At 38.6% G+C, this 24,067-nt stretch overlaps 1 protein-coding gene across 4 annotated transcripts in view; it reads left to right on the forward strand.

Annotated features, from left to right (window-relative positions):
- Nucleotides 1-24,067, forward strand: part of RARB (retinoic acid receptor beta) — a 1,106,099-nt gene that overhangs the window by 363,598 nt on the left and 718,434 nt on the right. For all 4 annotated transcript variants that reach the window (XM_077491425.1, XM_077491424.1, XM_077491427.1 and 1 more), the window contains exon 3: nucleotides 9,547-9,647. The gene's annotated coding sequence lies outside the window, so the exon portion shown is untranslated. The remainder of the gene's footprint in view (nucleotides 1-9,546; nucleotides 9,648-24,067) is intronic.

Below are 24,067 nucleotides of genomic sequence, written 5' to 3' on the forward strand. Positions count from 1 at the left end.
ACTGCATTTTACTTTCTCTGACAAGTACAGTACTTTCCCTACAGTTAAAGTAATAATAAAGTATGTTTGTTTGTTTGTTTGTTTTTATTTAAAAATACCAAATATGTTATACATATCTGCTCTGTGCAGCGGTTTTACACAGAGCACCTCCTCTTCTCAGGTCTCTCTTCACTGCTCCAGGCCCCTCCATCTTGTCAAGTGCCCCCACAGCAAGCAGCTTGCAACGGGGACAGCCATGCTGAGCAGCTGCTCAGTGTGTCCATTTAGACATGGAGCCGTGGCCCTCTATCCTCATTGGCTCACTGACATTGATGGACAGAAATGGGAACCAATAGTGTCCGGTGCTGTGTCTCAGCCAATAGGTAGTTGAGTCCCGGGCAGCGGAGGTTCTCATGCAACATTGCTGGATGGAGATGGGGCTCAGGTTCGTATTAGAAAAGGCTGAGGGGGGGCTGCTGCACACTGAAGGTATTTTATTTTCATGCATGAAGATAAAAAAAACCTCTCCCTTTAGAACCACTTTAATTGCTTTTGAATCACCTGTCCTTCTCTTTTAGCTTGTATGCATTCATGGGAAGGGCCATCCTAACCCTTTTTTCTTGAATTGTATTGGTACTGTACTGTCCCTTTTTATTTTATTTTATTTTATGCCATCAACTATACATATGTTGAACTGGATGGACTGCTGTCTTTAATCGGCCTTACCAACTACATAACTTGTTTCTTGACTCCACAGTCTTCTAAATCCTACATTGGAATGAATGGCTTAAGAATTGTGTATTGATGATCAACATACAATTTTAGAGTATATGTGCCCATGCCTCTTATTACCAAGTTCATATGCAGAAATGTAGAAAAATGTTGTTTGTTAGTGGTCTACCGCAGGGTGTCATCTCTGAGAAAAAGCAATAACACACATCCAATGCTTTTATCCTAAATTAGTTGAGCAGTTTGCAAATTTATAGAGAAAAATACAGTTTTTGATGGTGTTGGGTACTTCATTTGCATCTATCTGATAATCAGTGTTTTAGTTTAATTGTTGAATTCTAATTTAATAGTTTAAAATATGATCTAGTTTAATTGTTGAATTTAATTTAATAGTTTATAATATGATCTAATTTTTTTTTTTAAACTGCTGTTCAAAAGGGTGTGGTTGTGTCATATTGGTAAGTTTGGAAGAAGCCATACCTTGGCTAAAAAGAGTTCTGTTTTCTCTACCACTTTCTTTTGATCTGTGAGTTCATAGCAAATAACTAGTTATTTGCCTGCCAGAGCTCAAACCTGTTCATTCACCATTGCCACCTATATTTTTCTTTCTTTAATAGCAGCCTAAGTATTTTTAAAATATAAAAAGCAACTGAAGTGATCTGGGACTGCTAAGTGCTGAAGCAGACTTCTAGCATGTTTGATCATGTGCACTTGAAGAAAGGAAATCTCTTTAAACGTTTATAAATGGAAAAATAAATGAGAAATGCACTAAACTACTTTGGAATGCATAATAAACAGTCAAACATAAGCATAAATATAATTAATTAATTGTCAAACTGATTTTTACCATTACGATCATGGGCAGAAGTGGCAATTTGATACTAGTGCTGGGATTAAATGTTTCATCAGAAGTGCCTATTTAAGGATCTTTATGGAACAGCAAGTTAGTCCCCAGGGCAAGCCCATGTCAACTGCAATAAAGAAATCCATAAAAGTGAACTACTGTAGATGGATTTTTGCAAGATGCTTGGAGAGAGCGGGATTCATTTTACTACATGAATGCTCAGTGGCTGCTTCACATTTCTGAGACACCGGCTGAGTGTGCCTGTGTGCTTCTTGAAGGGGAATTTTTAATGGTGGACTGCGTTTTTAGACTGCTCTGCTGCTTGACTGACTGAACACCACCAGCAGGACTGTGTGTTAGAAAACAGAATGCACTGGACCGCTGTATTATAAGATGATGGCTTTATTTATCTATGCTGTGTGTAAAACCAAAGACTAAGGTTGAATGAATATATATAAGAAGACCTTAAAAGCATTTATCTATTTATTTGAAAATTGAATCTACAATTAAGCATCCTTATTCAATAGTTGTAAAATATAACCAATGTTATTTAGGAGGGCAATAGAGTATAAGTTATTTATGTATACGCCATTGAAATTTTTACGTAGACCCAATCAAATATATAATCTTTGTTATTCTAAATATTTGATAGACCAGTGTTTCCTAAATCTTGACCAGCCATAAACAATCACAATCTTTGTAGTGTCTGGAACCTTTATCACTTAAATTTACAACCTGTGTCAGAGTTCCATCACTGGAACTTGAACACAAGCTTTGGCTATTTAGGCAACACCAAGGTGCAATGCCGTTTACGCAGAACACTTTACTGGTGTCACTGGTACTAACTTTGCTGTTGTGAAAAATAAAACCTAAAGCGGAGCTCCAGCCCCCCCCCCCCCCCCACCCAAAATGTAAAAGTCAGCAGCTACAAATACTGTAGGTGCTGATTTTTAATACTAGGACACTTATCTGTCCAGGGATCCCGCAATGTTGTCACCCCTGACGTTTTTTCATTCGACTCTCGGGTGCTGCCGCCGCCAATCCTTGTAGGGGAAATCAGCAGTGAAGCCTTGCAGCTGGTTACCTACTGTGCATGCGTGAAGCATGCTGTGTTTTCTGAATGGCATGTGGCAGTGGAAGGAGGAGGGGGGCCGAACTTACGGGTTACCTCGTCATGGTGAAGTCTATCAGAAGCAGGAACGGGTACCTGTCAAAAACAGTAGCCAATCATATTTTATGTTTATTTTATTTATCACAGTCAGTAAAATATGCTTTATGTTAATATTCTTAGACCCCTTTCACACTGAGGCAGTTTTCAGGTGTTTTAGCGTTAGAAATAGAGCCTGTAAAGGGCCTGAGAACTGCCTCTCATGTTGCCCAAATGTGAAAGCCCGAGTGCTTTCACACTGGGATGGTGCGCTTGTGGGACGATAAAAAAAGTCCTGCAAGCAGCATCTTTGGGACGGTTTCGGAGCGCTGTATACAGCACTCCCAAAACGCCTTCTCTTTATAATTAAAGGGCAGCACTTCTGAAATGCCAGAAAAATGCTTCAGAAGCGCCGCAACATGAGCGCTTTTAACCAGCTTAAACAGCGCTGAAGCACTGCTAAAAAGAGCGTTACGTTAGCGCTAACGCTCGGGTGGTCCCAGTGTGAAAGTAGCTTTAAAGTTGTTAACAGTGTGAGATAATTTATGATGGAGTGTTTAGAGATGGAATTAGTGGCAGGGCAGGGGTTGGGTGGGATAACTGATGGTGAGGAACTCTTAAGCCCTAGCTAGTAGCTCAGTACATAAAATTTTGAGCCCTGGGTAAACCAACCCTGCATGCCACCCACATGCCCCGCTGTAACATTTATTTAATGCTTTTTGCCTTCCTGTATGTTAGAGCTCATTCAGACAATTGGTAAACCACTGCATATCTCTGTACTTTCTTAGCAGGGCTCTGTCTTCTCCTTGGAGGAATGGAGGTGTTATTCTTTTGGAGCATGAGCACGGTGAATGCATCAATGGAAATGGATGTGCTGAGGGATGCATTTCCATGCATTTTTGAACACCAATGTCTATCTCCGCAGTTACTTTGATTGTGTCTGGTGTTTACCACCATTATTTCCATCCTAAAATATGAATTGCTTACACTATCAAAAAAAGTATTGCCCACTCCATAATGACCCATAAAGACCGGGCACCCACATACCATGATTGTCTTCAGTGTGCCCTTGGAGACCCAAACCAAATTTGTTTTAATATGCAGATATCAACTTTGAGGTGGCTCTTAGTCCCCTCTCACCTCTTGTGCCTTGCTGTTGGTCAGAAACGTGGTCCATCACATTTAGTGAAAAGCTAAGCTTAAGAACCAAACAATTTTATAGGATAAGGTAATTGCTAACAGAGCAGTCCAGGTTTAATTGATTCAAGTTTCTAACTGTCATCCACCCATTTACTTTATCTCTCCAAAATTTTATGTAAGCAACGCTCCGGGATAAAATTCCAGGTCTACCATTGGGACCATTGTAATTTTGTATTTCTCCTTTTTTACTAATTATAGATCATGTTCATGTAGTAGTAGGGCTGTAAAAACATACTTGGGAACTACTGCAAGATATTTTGTCAATCAAGTAACCATGAAATGAAAAATAAAAAATAAAGTGGGTCATTTCAAAACCCCAAAACAAATGGATATTGGCTCTACCCCTCCTCTGCTTTATTAGTGTAATATCTATAAAAGTATTAAAAAAAGAGAGATATTTAAACTTAAAAATGCCGACAGCTCCCAACTGAAAAAAAAATGTCTTTTATGTGTATGAATTTTTGTATTTTATGAAGACTGAAGACATTGGTGTTTTTTGGGAGCTGTCAGCATTTTTTAGATTAAGTATCGCAGAGGGGTATAGCCCATGTCCATTTGTTTTTGGGTTTTGCTTCAATGTGCAATGTGTCTGGGCTCCCCCACCAGACAAAAATATGTAAAATGCAGACCTAGCAGGACTGGGTTTGAGTTTTTCCATAATCATTTCACTTGTTCCCATCTACTTAACCACCTCAATACAGGGCACTTACACTCCCTTCCTGTCCAAGCCATTTCTCAGCTCTCAGCGCTGTCACACTTTGAATGACAATTGCATGGTCATGCTACAGTGTAACCATGTGAAATTGTTATCATTTTCTTTACACAAATAGAGCTTTCTTTTGGTGGTATTTAATCACTCCTGGATTTTTTATTTTTTCCTAAAAAAAGACCAAAAATTTTGAAATTTCCGTTTTTTTTGTAAATAAGTACTTTTTCTCCTTCACTGATGGGCGCTGATGAGGCAGGACTGATGGGCACTGATAGACTGCACTGATGGGCACTGATGAGGTGGCACTTATGGGCACTGATTGGGTGGCACTGATGAGGAGGCGTGAATATGCCGCACTTATGGGCACTGATATGTGGCACTGATGAGCAATGATAGGCGGCACTGATGGGTGGCACTGGTGGGTACTGGGCACAGATAGGCGGCACTGGGGGGCACAGCTAGGCAGTACTGGTAGGCATGGATAGGCAGCATGGATAGGTGGCACTGATGTGTGGCATTGATGGGCTGCAGTGATGAGCATTGATGGGCATCATGATGGGCATTGATGGGCACCACTGATAGCTAGTGATGACTGGCATCACTAATGGCCACTGATTGCTGGCACTTGTGGGCACTAATTGCTGGGCACAGATTGGTCCCAATTGTGGGCACTGGTTGGCACTGATTGCTGGCAGTGGCATTGCTGGCACTTATGGACACTTAATTGTAATCAGGGCACTGATGATCAGTGCCCTGATTACATCCCTAGATGTCCTCTGTGAGGAGATGCCGCTGATCAGCTCTCCTCTCCTCACATTCTGTCAATGTGAGGCGAGGATCACCGATTACCAGCATCTCCATGTTTACTTGTGACTGGCTGTGATTGGACACAGCCGATCACATGGTTACAGAGCCACGGGCCATGGCTCTTTACACAGATCAGGGCCTCGCCGTGTCCTAGCAATATGGCGTGGCCGCGATCACCGTGCTGCATGCCCTCGAGGCGCGTGAGAGTGGTTGCTCTGGGAGGTCATCAAATGACGTCCACCCAGAACGAGAGCAGCAAGTGGTTAAAGTGCTCTTTTTATTTTGTTTTATATGAAGTGGGGAAGAATTGCAGCATCTGTAAAATATTTTTTTGCTGTATGTGACCCTACTGGGGAGAAACACCCTTTTGAACCATCCTGCTAACCATTGTACAGAATATGATTGGAAATCCAAAATTGTACAGCTCCCACTGGAACAAGGGATGAAAAGAAACTTTAAAAAAATACCACAAAGGATATACTGTAGCACATGCTATAGGCTACCAACAGGTGACATTACTGAAAAAAATGATATTCACAAAAAAAAAAAAACACAAAGGCAAGGTCCTGTGAGTGGTAACACTAATGGTGCCTGAACCCGTATACAGAGGAGGTGTATCCAACAACAATCATCTAAAAAAAAAAAAAAAAACACAAAGGATATAGCACCTGCTATAGGCTACCAAGAAAACTTGAATAAAAGAAAGGGATGGCCGGCACTCAGAATGACATCCAAAATAGTATTTCTTTATTAAATGCATGTACAAAGCTTTAAAACAGCCTACCTGTTTCGCCCGTTAGTTCTAAGTCATGGCTTACTCACTTACTAATGTCCGAAATGCGTAGGCTGTTTTACAGCTTTGTACATGCATTTAACTAGGTGAGCAGTGTCTAAGGCAGCTTGGCCGTGCTCCATAGGCAGATCATACCGGCGTGCACTCCAGCATGACAGCGGGACAGAGAACTGTTGTGGGGCGGCATGTCTACTTCCACTGATGCGTTTTACCCCTGCCACTGGTCGAGGCTTCCTCAAAGGTTAGTAGGGCTGGGGTAGGTCTTGGGATAGAGGAGTGGGGTGGGGGTATCTTTGAGGGGAGGGGGGATTCTACAGGCTTTTTTTCTGGAAGTTTTATATTTTTTATGTCCATAATAATTAATAAATTGTCTTGGTAGCCTATAGCAAGTGCTATATCCTTTTTTTAGATAATTGTTGTTGGATACCCCTCCCCTGATATACCGGTTCAAGCACCATGCTCCCTTCACATCTAGGCATCCTGGATCGTGGGCAAGAATTGCCAGAATCACACAAACAGAACTTCTTTTGGGGTGACAGGCTACCCATAATTCTGTTTGCACGATTTTACCACTATTCATCAGGTGATAATCGCACCAAAATCGCTGTGCGATCAGGATGCCATTGGAAGTGATGGTGATCACGGGCAGGATCATGGCAATTCTGCCCGTCATCCAGGACACCTAGATGTGAACGGAGCTAGTGTTATCACTCCCAAGATCTCGCCTTTGTGGTTTTTTAGTGAATATAATTTTTTTACAGTAATGTCACCCATTTCAGTGAAAACTATTAAAAAGGGAATTAAGGGAGACAAGAAGGGAAGAAAAATGTCCCCAATGGGGCACAGGAATCAAGAAATAAATAAATAAACTAACAGGGGGTTTTAACTCTCCCCGCCCCCTATCCAAAACTAAATATTGTCATCATTATAACAAATGGCCATCTGATCCTTTAATTGCTCAGCCCCTGATGTCATAACATAATTATCTATAAATATAAAAAATATATAGTGTGGTAGTTTTTTTTTTTCATAATTCTTCCCTCCTATGAGTTGAGGTGGTTAATAAAGTCTTTATGCATTTTAAAGTGACTGGCATTTATTTGTCTGCTACCCCACTCTACATCAAAGACTTTGCTGAGAACTTACACAAGCCATACAATACAATGAGAACATATCCCCCACTCAGTCCTGCCCACATCCTGTCCACATTCCCATCCACATTCTGTTGCATGATGGGAATTGTAATTTCAGATACCAGGGCCATTGAAAGCAGATATAAGGCACCCACCACCATAATACCTCCTCCTGCACAGATAGCAAGCAATTGAGCTGCAAGTTTAAAAATGACTTGCTAAGCTATTGCTAGACTTGCCAGGCTTCATAGGTTTGTTGCACATTTGCAGCAAGTCCGCAGTGCATGACTCCAGATCAGCTTTCTTTGCTTTATGTTGTGCAATAGTCATCCCACCACAGGGGTCGCTGTGACTTGCAGAGCAGTTGCTGTAAACTCACCACTGCAAAGTTGCACTTGCTAGAGACTTGCCAAACAAATTTGCTACAAATTGGAAAAATGTCAACTAGAACTGGACTTTGACTGGGCGATTCTAACACATGAATATGCTTTGATCTAAACCATTCCATTGTAGCTCTGGCTGTATGTTTAGGGTCGTTGTCCTTCTGGAAGGTGAACTTCTCCTCAGTCTCAAGTCTTTTGCAGACTATATCAGGTTTTCATCCAAGATTGCCCTTTATTTGGCTCTATCCATCTTTCCGTCAACTCTGTCCAGCCTCCCTGTCCCTGCTGAAGAAACACATCATCACAACATGATGCTGCCACCACCATGTTTTACAGTGGGCATGGTGATGTACACTGATCCTTTTCCACCACACATAGCATTTTGCTTTTAGGCCAAAAAAGTAAAATTCTGACCAGAGCACCTTGAATGAATGAATGAATGAAATACTTGTATAGCGCACAATGCGAACTGAATCACCTCTAGGCGCTGTGGCGAGCTTTGATCATCTGCTAAAAGAGGAAGGTCTTGAGTTTTTTCCTAAAAGCCAGGTGATTTTCTTCCAGGCGGATGTGTATTGGCCTTCTTCCACATGTTTGCTGCATCCCCCACATGGCTTCTCGCAAACTGCAAACGGGACTTCCTATGACTTTCTTTCAACATTGGCTTTCTTCTTGCTACTCTTCCATAAAGGCCAGATTTTTGGAGGGTGCGACTAATAGTTGTCCTTTGGACAGATTTCCCCACCTGAGCTGTGGATCTCTGCAGCTCCTCCAGAGTTACCAGGGGCATCTTGGCTGCTTCTCTGGTCAATACTCTCCTTGCCTGGCCTGTCAGTTTAGATGAATGGACATGTCTTGGTAGGTTTGCAGTTGTGACATACTCTTTCCATTTTCTGATTATGGATTAAACAGTGCTCCATGAGATGTTCAAAGCTTGGGATATTTTTTATAACATAATCCTGCTTTAAACTTTTTCACAACTTTATTCCTGACCTGATGTGTTCCTTGGCCTCCATGAGGCTGTTTGATCAATAAGGTTCTCTAACAAACCTCTGAGGGATTCACAAAACAGCTGCATTTATACTGAGATTAAATTACACACAGATGGACTCTATTTACTAATTAGGTGACTTCTGAAGGCAATTGGTTACACTAGATTTTAGTTAGGGGGTATCAGAGTAAAGGGGGCTGAATACAAATGCACGCCAAACTTTTCAGATAATTATTTGTAAAACAAATGTAAAACCATTTATCATTTTCCTTCCACTTCACAATTATGTGCCACTTTATGTTGATCACAATAAATCCCAATAAAATGCATTTACATTTTTAGTTGTAACGAGACAAAATTTGGAAAATTTCAAGGGGTATGCATACTTTTTCAAGGCACTGTATAGCAAGACATCACTTGTTTATCAAGTCACAGTTTATAAAAAATGTTTGCTTGTCTTGCAAAACACTCTCAGACCAAGTCACGTCAGACCAAGTCAGTCATTCAAGGTTTTACTGTATTTGAAAAGTGTATACTGTAAATAAATGGTAACATTTCTACATGCCATGCTCAGTCTGTCATTTCTTTTCCTTTCTCATTCACTTATTCCGATCACCCACTTTTCAAAATTTCTATCCTAGTGGGGCACTGAAAGTCAGCTCTGTTCTTCAAAATCAGGATTGTTGGGAATCATGAATATCAAATTGATCAAATTTCTATGTTCCAGTTTCACATTATTACATGGTGAATTATATTTGATATCCAATATTGCTAGGTCAATATTTACATAAAAACACTTTTTGATCAAAACTTTTTTTCCTATTTTCATAGATGTGAATATTTAGCTGTCAAAGCAAGACCTAATGTTAAAAACGTGAACTGTTAAATATGAAATAAACAAATCCAGGATTGAGAAAAGCAGATTACTTAAGGTGGGACAGAAACTGTTAATTATGTTATATGAAAAATAATATATTGTGGTGCATGTTTTGGGGGGGGGGGGTTTTGAGAAAAGAGAAAATTGTTGAAAAAAGTTTCTGCCTGTCTCTATATTATTTTATAGGCCTTTTTAAAGTATAACTAAAACATCAGCAAAAAGCATTTACTAATGCTTTATGTTTTTATTAGCATTTTTGCTGTTTTTTTTTAAATGTTTTTAGGCGCAAAAGGGATTGTAAACCCTTGATTTTTTTTTAGATAAAAAACATGTCATAAATGAGAAGTTTTTGCACAGAGCAGCCTGAGCCTCCTCTTCAAGGGTCCCCCACCAGCACTTTTGAAAAAAGTTTGAGATCTCAGGGAACCATTGAAATTGTTTTCAGATCTATAGCTCGTGCAACATCAGTGTGATAAGTGAGCTGTTGATATAACACTGCTTTTTTAAGAAATAGCAATAAATAATAGAATAAATGCTATATTATACTTTTTCATGTGAAACTTGGGCCTGCTTTTTTCTGCACAGATTCACAATTCTGGGTCCAACTGAAGATAAGCACATACAAATGTTATCTTCACCAGGACAGAGCACAGGGGGGTCACCAGGGTAGAGCACAAGGGGGGGTCACCAGGGTAGAGCACAGGGGGATCACCAGTACAGAGCACAGGGGGATCACCAGTACAGAGCACAGGGGGGTCACCAGGGTAGAGCACAGGGGGGTCACCAGTACAGAGCACAGGGGGGTTACCAGGGTAGAGCACAGGGGGATCGTTAGGGCAGAGTGTAGGGGGGTCACCAGTACAGAGCACAGGGGGGTCACCAGGACAGAGCACAGGGGGGTTACCAGGGTAGAGCACAGGGGGATCATTAGGGCAGAGTGTAGGGGGGTCACCAGGACAGAGCACATGGGGGTCACCAGGACAGAGCACAGGGGGGTCACCAGAGCAGAGCACAGGGGGGTCACCAGGGCAGAGCACAAGGGGTCATCAAAACAGAATGCTGGAGGTTCACCAGGTCAGAGCATGGATGGAGGGGGTCACCAGGTCAGAGCACGGAGGGGTCACCTAGGCAGAACCTCCTGTAGAACTGTTTATTTTTCTCCACATTCAGAGCGGTGCAGGGAAGCTGCTGTTACATACCTTTTCTGGTGCAATAATCCCCACCAGCCCTCCTCTCTTCTATCCCAGGTGATATCATATACAAGCCCCTGCGATGGACAGAAGTGAAGGGTTGAACAGCAAAGTACAATAAGTATGTTTCCCTGTGCAGCTCCTCAGATCCACATATAGTACCAATTAATAAGCTCAGATTGCTGGAACAAATTCAACAGCCATCTACTGTTACTGATGAGGCAAAGGGGTTGATTTACTAAAGAGGAAACGACTGTGCACTTTGTTCCAGAGCAGAAAATATACTGACTTCCATCATCCAATCATGTGCAACAATCTTTTATTTTACTTGCACGTGATTGGGTATTCTTTGAAAAGTGAAGCCTTACCTCATTTACTAAGCTCTGGGACAACTGCAGTCTTTTTCACTTTAGTAAATCAACCACAAAATGTTTCTCCCATACACCGCACATGCTCCATTTTTATTAACCTCCAGAGTAATTGCAGACTTAAAGGGGTTGTAAAGGTAAATATTTTTTCACCTTAATGCATTCTATGCATTAAGGTGAAAAAACATCTGACAGTGCCGGCGCCCCCAGCCCCCTGTTTTACTTACCTGACCCCTCGAAAGTCCTGTGCTTGCCCCCGATGTCCTCTTTGCCGCTCAGCCTGGCCGCTGATTGGCTAGAGTGGATGGATTGAAAGCAGCGCAGCCATTGGCTCGCACTGCTGTCAATCACATCCAATGATGTGCCAGGGGCGGGGCCGAGTGATACAGCAAGCGGCTATAGCCACCAGCTGTATCACGGGAGCGCGCCCACAAGTGCTTCTCACCATGCAAGGGAGCTCGCATGTATGTGAGAAGTACTTGCAGAGGGAAGCAGAGACAGCTGCCGAGGGACCCCAGAAGACCAGGTTCGGGGGCCACTCTGGGCAAAACGAGCTGCACAGTGGAGGTAAGTATAACATGTTTGTTATTTTACAAAATGTAAAAAAATAACTTTACAATCCCTTTTACTAACATATGGAGTTCAGGTCAGCAACCAGTGCACCTCATTGGCAAATGTACAAAGAGACCTGCATTCTTGCACAGTGACCTGTGCATTATAGCCTGCATCTGCATCGGAGATAGCTGAAGCTATATGTAGAGAAGATGTATGTTTCATTAGCTGGGCAGGGAAGCTGTATCTGCCATCTTTAAATAGCAGCTTCATCTCTTAGGCGCAGTGGCTACAGATTGTTTAGCTTTTATACATATTATATATTTATAAAAAAAATATTAATATTCTTTTTCTCCACAATTGTTATGAAAAGACTGTTTCACATGAAAGATCAGGTGGATGTTTGTAACAGAACATTAGGTGACTTTTCTAACCGCTCTGCCAGCAAATGAGTTTACGTTTCCTTTGATTTACAAAGGGCCTTTAGATTTTTTGAGCTTTGGTGCCTGCAGCATTCGGTACATTGTCTTTTGATTCATAATCCATTAAAAGTTTCAAAGAATGCACTGATGATTTTATCTTGGATCTTTAAATGATTTATGTTTTGTTGTTAAAGAATTTTTTTCCCCCCAAAAAACAACAACTTTCTTTACCTTTTGTAAATGGCAGTCTACATCAGCCATTCTTAACCAGGTTCCTCTCGAGGTTGCAAAGGTTCCTAAAAGCAGTAGTATGTCTGAAAACAAAAATGTGATATATTGCAGCTTACCAATCCTTAAATATGGTTGCTGTGTTACATTTTTTTGTTAGGCTTTTTCTTTTATTTTAAGCTGGTGATCTGGCCAGCAAAGCACTTCCTATTTTAGGGTTTCTCCACTATAACAGTAGGAACAATAGAAACACTTTTGGAGAGCAGCATTGTCAGTCTACAGGTTGTGTGTTCGATTAACAGATTTAGATTGACTTGACTAACAAATTAAAAATAAACTCCAGATAACAGTTTTTAAGCAGTTACAGCAACAGATTTTTTCCTTACGTAATGTTTTACATACTGTACATGAATAAAATATGAATGGTGATGAATTGTTACACCCATGTTAGTATTAAAGTAGAACCATAGGCAAAACTTTGTTTTCATTTTGGATTTTTGGATAGAGTAAGGGAAGGTTATTACACCAGTAAGGTTTATTTTTGCCATCTTTGTCCCATTGGGGAGATTTACCTTCACTTCCTGTCTCATAGCCAAACAGGAAGAGGGAGGAAATCTCTGAAAATTAAGGGAATCTCTTGGGGACCACAGGTCGCCAGAACTAGTATCGCCATTGGAATATTTCAATATCCCAAAATTTGGGATTTTCTTTTACTTTCAGTTTCAATGATAATGGTAAACAGGACAAATAGGGAGGGTAAATGGGGCACACACAGCAATAAAAACTGACAGATGTTTTAATCCATCTCCTGTCTGTCCAACTGTCCAGAAAAAAAAAAAGTCGCCTTTAGCTATACTTTTAATTGTTTGTCTCAACCCTCTAACTTTCTCTGGACAGATGCAGCCACCACGTCTAAGCCCTTGTACACACGGTCGGACATTCCGACGGAAAATGTCCGATCGGACCGTGTTGTCGGATAATCCGACTGTGTGTGGGCTCCATCAGACTGTTTCCATCGGAATATCCGATGGACAAAGTTTTAGAGCTGGGCTATAAAACTTTCCGACAACATGATCCGATCGGACTTTGTCCGATTGTGTTTAGAGAATTCTGATCAGACAAAGTGCCACGCATGCTCAGATCAAATTCCTAGACCAAAGCTATTGGCTACTAGCCTGAACGTAGTCCTGTCGTAATGAAATAACGTCATCATGTTACGTACGATCGGATTTTCTGACAACTTTGTCCGACCATGTGTATGCAAACACAAGTTTCGGACAAAATCCATCGGACTGTGTGTACAAGGGCTAAGAATTGGTAAACTTCAATATATTACATTTTTGTTTTTAGGTTTCGTACTGCTTTAAGGTGAGAGCAGTGACAGACTGATGGTAACTACAATTTTCACTGCCTTGGTTTTTTTGTCTTTTAAAACTCTTTACAGCCTACTGATCACATGCAATGCAAGCTGTTGATATCATTTTAAGTTGTAACAATGTTTGTTTGTTATTTTGTCTTCTTGTTTGCTCCTTCCATAAGCTGCTTATGCACCTCCAGCCAACCTCTGGTGCCTAAAATAAGACTGACAGCATTATACAATGCAACCACAGCTGTGATTGGCTTACAGTACACAACCTCTTAATAAAATACTCATTCCCCTACAGGGGACTCTGGGATTATAATGAAAGGATGGAGGTCAAGTTATACCAGCAGTATTTAAAAATATATATAATGTTTATGAATGCCTATTTGGACTGCATGTTTTTATTTTATTGCGGATGCCTGTTTTCATTTACAATTTATGCGTATGTGAATCTATGTACCCAATAGTTTCTTTTAGTTTTGGAAAGAACGTGGAAAGTTAGGACCTGTGTCAAATTCGCATTGCTAATTGTGTCCCTGCTGAGAAAATTCACCTTTTCTAATTGCCGTGGTGGTCATTGTCATTAACCACTTAAGCACCACCTCACGCCGATGTACGTCGGCAGAATGGCACGGCTGGGCACAAGCACTCACGGCCTGGTCCTGTATTATAGGGAAAGACGATCAGTGACGATCAGTGATGTCACACGCCAAGCCACGCCCCCTACAGTTTAAAAAACACACACACTTAACCCCCCTAGTGGTTAACCCCTTCACTGCCAGTGACATTTTTACAGTAATCAGTGCATTTTTAATTGCATTGATTGCTGTATTAATGGCAATGGTCCCAAAAATGTGTCAAAATTGTCCGACGTGTCTGCCATAATGTCGCAGTCACAATAAAAATCGCTGATCGCCGCCATTACTAGTAAAAAAAATATTGGTAAAAATGCCATAAAACTATCCCCAATTTTGTAAATGCTATAACTTTTGCGCAAACCAATCAATAAACGCTTATTGCAATTTTTTTTACCAAAAATATGTAGAAGAATACGCATCATCCTAAACTGAGGATAAAATATTTTTTATATATATATATATATATATATTTTTGGGGGATATTTATTATAGCAAAATGTAAAAAATAATGCATTTTTTTCAAAATTGTCACTCTTTTTTTGTTTAATAAAAACTGCAGGGGTGATCAAATACCACCAAAAGAAAGCTCTATTTGTGGGAATAAAAGGACGTAAATTTTGTATCGGAGCCACGTCGCACGACCGTGCAATTGTCAGTTAAAGCGACACAGTGCCGAATCGCAAAAAGGGGCTTGGTCCTTTAGCTGGAAAATGGGGCTTAAGTGGTTAAGAAAGAAAGTAATGGGAAATCCAGGATGTACCTGGAACAGGAGGTGAAGGGAATTATTTTTCTAGTCTCTAGCTGGGTATACACTAACATTATACAAGAGAGTTACCAAACCAATATAAATATAGCAATGGAAAAAAAAATGTGTTCAGTTAGGATCATATCAGACAGGGTCTTGCATTACATAGTTGATGCTAGATCCAAAGAAATGTGCGCAACCCAGTTATTTAGTCTATGGTCAGCATAAAGCTAAATTCCAGTAATTCAGACACTTTGTAAAATTTGCATGCATGCTATGATTTAGGTCCAAGGAGATGCATCCGACATCTGGAGCTCCCAAAGAAAACAGAGGAAAGACGTTGGGGTTCATTCACTAAAGATAAATAGACTCTGCATTTTGCAAAGGGCATTTGCCCTCTGCAAATGCAGTTGCTCCAGAGCTTAGGGTAAATGAGGTAAAGCATCACTTTACAAAAAATACCCAATCGCATGCAAGGAAAATAAAAAGAACTGCATTTTTGCTTGCACATGATTGGATGATGGAAGTCAGCATAACTTCTGCTCATGTACCTAGCTGTGGAACAATTGTACTCTGAAAAGTGCCCAGTGTATTTGCGTTAAGTAAATCAACCCCACTGTGTTGCCACACACACCATCTCTGCCTGCCCCTCCCCTCTGCTGTCCATTCATAGAAACCTTTGTATTTTGTGAATGAGTTTACATAATACAAAGGCTTCTGTGATTAGGCAGGAGAAACAGAGGAAACGGCACAGCAGCTACATTGAATCCACAGCTGAAGGAGCTGAGACCAGAAGGTCCAGCTCAGAGATCTGAAACTATAGTGATAACTATATTTCCAGAGCTCCATAAAACTGTCAGATGTAAATTAAAATGATAAGTCCAGGAGGTGACAGGCACCTCATTCAGTTCAACTCATAGTATGCCTGCACATTTATTAAAGTGTCTGAATTCCTGGAGTTCAGCTTTAAGGTAGGATTTCCCCCTCTTTAGAGAAAATTTAACACTTCTTGTTGTACCTCTGGTACAGGAAGTAATATTTTTCAAGCGAGACACAGGAGGAAAAATATCTGAGAGTTTTCAACCATTTCCTAAAAAATAAAAATAAAAAAAAAGTTACTTTAAAAACACTTTATTATTAATTTGAAACGAGACATCATTTGGTAGACTATAGGCCGGGAGGTCTCAAACTGGCGGCCCTCCAACTGTTGCAAAACTACATGTCCCATGAGGCATTGCAAGGCTGACAGTTACAAGCATGACTCCCACAGGCAGGAGCATGATGGGACTTGTAGTTTTGCAACAGCTGGAGGGCCGCCAGTTTGAGACCCCTCCTATAGGCTGTATATATTATGTTCTTCTTGGGCCGTTGAGGTTTTGTGACAAGTAGATGAAATCACGGGACAGTGGCTATTTAGTTATGGTTGCCATTTACATGATGTGTATTATAAGTACATGAAAAAAAAATCAGTTTTTCCCTCCAGAGATCAAAGTGAAATTGGCATTGCTTAACATGATTACTGTAGGATTGCTGTTGTATTACATGATTGATGAGTGCATTATTTTAAACATATCATTAGAATTATTGAAAAGGAACATTTGAATTAATCAAATTCCAAATGATTAGCAATAAGGAAGCAGACTGTTCCCTTTCTTCTATTTGAAAACTATTTATTTTTACACTTTCCTAAAGCCATTTTCAATATGTTGTTCCATATGCTCCTTACTTTAGGATTTGAAGCCGTAACCATAATGTGGCTATTGCAGCCTTCAATAGCTGTGTTCATTATATAAAATTGCATACTTAAACATGCAATTGTCCATAAGTATATTATTAGTATAGCATATTCCACGTGACCATTTATACAAGGAAAAGTAATATGAACCGTGTTTTATGTCAAACGTATTTTCAGCCGATCTTCATCATAGCGATGGGCTGAAATACTTCAAGGGGGATCTTTTATCTAGAAAAGAGTACTAGGACATGCAACAAAAACATGTTTCGATGTTAATACATAATAATACATGCCTTCGAGGTGTTGCCATGCCTTTTCCCCAACTGCCTGGAACAGTGTACAACTTCTATTCAGCTGACAAATTGTAAAATTGTCAGATATTTAAATAAAAGGAAGCATAACTGCTGGTTTCCTACTACTGATTGCTCAGCATGAACTAATACATATAATAGATTTCGGCTTTTTCCGCTTGCTCAAAAGTGCACTAAACATGGCTTACATGTAGCTTATTTTTTTTAAGAGCAATGTTCTGTATGTTTAATATCTATGCAGATCTTTTTTTATACTACTGGTACTGTGGGCAAAATGACTTACCTGAATTCAATGTGATATCAGTATTTTGCTGTTCCTCTACACCAGTGGTCATCAACCCTGTCCTCAGGGCCCCCTAACAGTCCAAGTTTTATTTATTACCTTGGGGAGATGCGGACTAGAATACTGCAATCACAAATAGTAGCAAATGAGATCACCTGTGATGTATTTCAGTTATCTTGCAAACCTGGCCTGTTAGTGGGCCCTGAGGAAAGGGTTGATGACCACTGCTCTACAGCATGGCTCAGAATGAGAGAGGGAGAAGCAGTACAAGGAGAACGCTAATAAGAGGAGAAAGCAGAGTGACTGAGATAAGCTAATCTTTTATCTGTTCAGGGGTCCCCGGAAGTTTTGCCCGAATTCGTGTCACTGTCTTTTAGATACCTTTGTCTACAGTGAACTGTGAAGAAAAATACAAATAGGGCATAGTAAATATTACAAATAAAATTTAGAGTAGACCTTGCATGAAATTTTATTTCTATTTAATTTATTAAGTAATGTTGGTATACTACCCATCCCCCCCCCCCCCCCCCCCCCGAAAATACCCTCTTTTGCTTTTCCTTCCTGAAGAAGAGCCATATTTGTCCCAGAATGCCAAGGGTCAGCATCTACTTCCTACTTGAGATACTTGTATAGGAATCAAACTGGCCTGCATCTCTTCCATCCATTACATACCTCAGAACTTAATCTGTATGCCAAATGTTATTATTATAATTATAAATAATAATAATAGTAATTATTATAAATACTGAATCTGTGTGCCAAACTTTTTATGATGTAAATACCATTATTAATTAGTTGGTCAATTCCTTTAGGGGCAATTTTATTAAAAACACCACCAATGACAAAACAAAAGTAAAATACCAAACCAATGTGATGTCATGCCATCTAGTGGTCTAATTTAAAACTACTCCAAAAATGATTCTTCCCTAAAAAACTATTTGATAATACATAAATCAATTATTTCAAAACCTAACAAACCTTGTAGTTTAGCCTAAGATCAGGATACTCCACATTACTTGATGCAACAACATGACCATACACAAGTCTACAAATTCAATAAATCAAAATTAAATTAAAAGTATTAAAATTGTCCTACTATACCTTAATAAATTAGTAATAAAGCAGTTCAAATCTATATCCATATATAGATTATATCTTTCTATATCTTTTTATCTAAATCTATATTTATATATCTATATATTCATACTATGCAGATTTAATGTGTCTAACTCATGTATCCGGGGTGTCTCATTTTGGGAAATTCCTTGTTTCAAATTAAATCCTCTCCAGTGTTTCACTACTTTATCAATACCAAAAAAGACCAAACCGGTGGGATGCCTATTGTGAGCTATTCTGAAATGGTTTGAGACATTATGCTTTTGAAAATGACTCTGAATATTGTTAATATGCTTATTTATACTGAACAAAGGGCCACAAGGGCACTCCAGTACATAGGTAATGTGTACTCTCACACAAATCAATATACTGTTTATTAGGATAGTTAGCTTGGAAGTCGTTGTTTTTAATTGTCCTGCACAGAAGACATCTCTTATAGAAACCTGTTCTGTCCAAAAATGTGACCATATTTTAGGGTGATCAGGGAATTATGAATGATTATATAAACTTTGATTTGACTGGAAGTGTTTGTCCTAATATGGAGATCTTCAATAATATAGACTAATTAGACATGTGCAGAATGAAAAAATTTGTTTAATTTCATTTCGATTCATTATTTACAAAAATGTATTTAGTTGAATTTGTTTAATTCATTTAATTTGTTTTCAGAATTCATTTCATTTATTCAAATTTTTCAAATTACATTAAAATTTGAATCAAATTACATTAAAATTTGAATCAAATTACATTCAGAATCAAATTTATTCTACTTGAAATTTGAATTTTGAAGGATGGTCAAATTCTCTCTCTTCAATTCTATTGTTTTTTCTATTCTATTCTTTTATTTTCTGTACTTTTCTTTTCTATTAGATTCTATTCTTTTCTATTCTATTCAAATTTATTCCATTTGAAATTAGAAGTTTGAATATTGTTATATTCTTTCTATGCTATTCTTTTCTATTGTTTATTCAATTATTTTCTATTTTATTCTTTTCTAGTCTAGTCTATTCTATTCTCTTCTTTTCTATTCTATTTGAATTCAAATTTATTCTATTCAAAATTCAAATTTTGTTTTTTTCTATTCTATTATTTTCTATACTCGTCAGTTCTATTCTTTTCTTTTTTTTTTATTCTATTCTAATCAATTAGTTTCTATTTTATTCAAATTTGAATTTATGTTATTCAAATTTTGGGGAATTTGGGAAATTGTGGTTACATACTTTCTATTCTAGTCTATTCTTTTCTAGTCTATTATTTTCTAGCCTATTATTTTTTTGTTCTATTCAAATTTTATTCTATTTGAAATTTGAATTTCAGTAGATGATTATATTCTTTCTATTTTTTTCTATTCTATTCCTTTGTTTTCTGTTTTCTATTTGATTTTGTTCTTTGATTTTCTATTTTATTTTGTTCTGTTTTACTCTATTCCTTTATTTTCTATTTTACCTCTTTTTTGTCCTATTCTACTTTTTTTTTTCTTTTATTTTGTATTCTGTTCTGTTTTACTAAATTTTTTCTATTCTATTACTTTCTATTCTATTCTATTCTATTATTCTATTCCTTCATGTTCTATTCTATTTTATTCTCGCCGAAAATTCAAATTCGATTCTAAAACAATTTTAATTTTAATTTGATTTGATAACTATTCAAATTCAATTCAAAAACGTTTCGGATTCGAATTTCATCCTAAATTTTGATTCATTATTTCAGATTTGTTTAAATCTATTACTATTGTAATTAGTAAATTCGGATACGTCCGAATTTCCAAATAACAAAAAATGTGTCTGAATTTCAATTAGGAACTAAAACGAAACGCATATGTCTAACATTTTCTCAATTTGTTTGTGTTGCCTATTAAACCCTGTAATAAATGATGTGTCAAAAGTATGGGTATCCCTCACTTTATTCATTAATAACTGCTCACTATTCTGATTCTTGACCATCCTCTTTGTATCCTGCAGCGATTGCTTGTTATATCCCTTACTCACCAATCTATTCACAAATATTTTAGTTTGAGCCTCATATTCCGACTCTAGATCGCAGTTGAATCTAATCATCCTGAAATGTGCTATTGGTATGCCATCAATCCATGTAGGGTGGTGGCAACTATTGGTAGGGATGTATCCATTCCTGTCTGTCTCTTTGAAGTAATTTCCCTTAAATGTATATGTTTTTCATGCATATGAGGTCAGTTATTATAAATCTCCTCCTGTTTCCATTTGTTAAAAAAAAAAATGCTACACTTGGAGCAAATTTGATGCCCATGGCAACTTCTTGTATCTGTTTATAAAATTTACTTTGATAACAGAAAAAACTGTTTTCCATCACCATTTGTAATACGTCCACAATGTTTTTTGTTTTTTTTAAATGAGACAGTTCCAATTTTCTGCCTGCAACCCATTTTCTTGCCTAATATTGAAGAACAGAGAGACAGTATCTATTGTCGCTGAAATGCATCTATCATTAACCTGTAAGTGGCCCTTTTAATTGAGAAATCACATTTCATTACTTAAATTGAAAATCCCCTCATCTAAAATTCTCTTTCTTTTTCTTTGTTCACTCTTACATCCTCTTTGTCTATACCTTTCCAGTTTCTGTAATTTTTTGGAGAATCCCTATCGATCTTGTATGGTCCCTTCCACTCTCTCCATTCCCCTCCATCTGTAATGTGGGGGGGGGGGGGCACTTGCTCGTCCCCACCCCTTTTACTGACCGCCCAGGCTGCGTGCTCGGATAAGGTTCTTATATGGACCTTGGGGGGACCCCACGCCGTTTTTTCGGCGTAGGGCTTTCCCTTTAAGTCCACACCAGGTGACGGGTCAATCTCGCCGCCGAAGGCGACGACATTGACTTCCTTCTCTAGTCCCGGCTACCTGGAGCCGCGTTCAAAATGAACCGACTTTCCTCCAGGTGTGGGCAAGTCCGTTCATTTCAAAAGTACGGAGGACTCCCGCCATAGTCCGGCGGACTAGGTCCGCCGGAAAAGTCCGGTCATGTGTGGGCAGGTCCACTCATTCGGAAAGTCCAGGTGGACTTTCCGGCGGTTTGTCCGCCAGACTAAGTCCGCCGGATAGTCTGATTGTGTGTACGTGGCATAAGTGGTAAGTCTTGATTGGATCAGTATCCTAAAATTGCGGTTGCCTGGGTGCCTTCTATTAAAACCTGTCTGTTCCTGGTGATGCTGTCGATTATTGGACCCTGTTTTCCTTTTTGTTTGTATCCTTACTTGTTCCCACTTATTTCCAGTGGTTCTATCAATAATTGCTCCTTTTTTTCCTGCATGACTAGGTTCCTCTCAATTAAAGATTCTTTGGAGGCCAGAGCTTCCTGATAATCCTGACATTTATATACTTTGTCGTCTCTATAGTCTTTCATGCGCCTTTGATACTTAAAAAAAAATGATTTCTAGCATACAAATCGAATTTAGTTAAGAATTCCTGTAACTGTTTAGATCTTTCCGTGTACTCTGTTGTATCCATAAATGGTACCATTTTTTATTTTAATTGAGAGATTTTTGAATCAATCATTGCTAGTTTTGTTCTTCTCTTCTATGTTATTGCATCCAATAACTTCCTTTCGCATTGATTGAAAAAAAACGGTACCATTTATCCATTAACTCTTTGTCATCTAATCCATCGTTTGGATTAACATCCCTTCTGAGTCTCCTGGTGGTCATATTATTTTCCACATATTTTTCAAGAGTAACGATGTCCCGCCAAGTTCTCACTTGTTTATTCATTACATGTCTTAGCTGATTAAAACCATGCTCTATGTCAATGTTATGTTATGTGTTAAATACAATTTGATCTCCAAAATAGTCTGATTTTTTGCTCCATAAAAATATCACCGTGCAATCAGCTGTTGCTGCGAAACGTGTAAACTTTAATACATTGCAGTGACCACTCACCAACAGGTACTGGCCCCTTTTTTATCATAAGTAGGTCAATAAATGGCAGTATTCAACTCCTTTTCACTAATAGACACTGCTCTCCTTCAATTGTGTGGCCTGCAGAGACATTACAGGAACGGGTTAACTCTGTTTTCCCATGTGATATCATATAAAACACAGACAAGGGAAACCATCATAGCACAACATGTTATTTATATAAAATCTAATGGCCAGCCGACACTTTTATAAGAAGTGCCGCTGCTCCATGCCACTATAGGGCCAGTGTGTGCTCCACATCGCAAAACTAACATCACAACCAGAAGTCATTTACACATTTCACCACATCCAGGACATCATCAGGAAGCAAATCGGCCACCATCTCTTCCACCAATTATATACCTTGAAAATTAACTATCTGTATGTAGAATTGTAATAATATAAATACCAAATCTGAGTGCCAATGTTTTTATTATGAAAATACTGCTAATAAGCAGTCGGTCACCTTGTGCCATATACAAGTCCCATATTCAATACATACCAGGTGCAATATAATTAAAAAACAACGTCACTGAAAAAACAAAAGTAAAATGCCAAATGACCTAGAAGGCTTTTACTCAGCTCTTTTGCCTTTTCATTTTATAAAAAAAAAGTCTTCATTTAAAATATTGATATTTTTGCTTAATTAATGTTATTCAAGATTTGGAGAAATGCTGCTTGAGTACATTTCTCCCTAGCAGCTATCTAGATCAACATATCCTCAGCAACAGACTGCACATTAAAGAAAAGTGCCAAATTACTCATTAAAAAAAAAAAAAAACACAATGAAATGCATGTTAAAAAGTGTAAAAAAATTTGTATCTTAATAACCCCCACCAAATTACAAGTTAAAAAATTTCAAAATGCGTGTTATAAAACATGCCAAAATTCACATTAGGAAAACCACCAAAATGCCTGTTAAAAACGGTGGCAAAATTTACGTTTTAAAAAAACACACCAAAATGTAAAAGAAAGCACCAAAATGGGCATTTTGGCAAAATACATGCTAAAAAGCACCAAAATATGCATCTAAAAATGCAGCAAAATATGTAGTCAAAGAGTGACAAAATATTCATTTAAAAAACATGCAAAAATGTGCGCTAAAAACAAATTAAAATGTATGTTAAATAAATGCCAAATGGGCTTCAAAAACCCAACACAATGTGCATTAAAAACTGCAAAAATGCATATTAAAAAAAAAGCATAAAGATCAATGCCTGAAAAGGTGCTGGAGCTTGTTTGGTGCTTTAAACACACAGTGGGCAGCCTGTTCAAGTGAATGGGCTTCCCTATGCCTGACGTGTGCGAAAAGTGTGGAAAACACGTAACGCGCAAGTGGGAACGCCCGTTTCCGCTACATGTAGAGTGAATGCAGCCTGAAGAAGAAAGTCTTTCAAATTGCCTCCCTCCTCACACTACAGAAGCTTCTCTACATTCTCCGTGCTTAATCCTACTTCTGTGCTGGAGAAGAAGGGACAGAAATATTTCACGCAGATCGCCAGTGAGATGCTGAGATGTCAACTTCATAAACTGGCTGTTTATGTATAAATCATTGACAGCTTTGATTCGAGAAGATAAGATAATACAAGATAAGATAAG

The sequence above is a fragment of the Lithobates pipiens genome, unplaced genomic scaffold (assembly GCF_037356315.1).
Source record: "Lithobates pipiens isolate NorthernLeopardFrog02 unplaced genomic scaffold, aLitPip1_a1.2 Scaffold_19, whole genome shotgun sequence".
Lineage (NCBI taxonomy): Eukaryota > Metazoa > Chordata > Amphibia > Anura > Ranidae > Lithobates > Lithobates pipiens.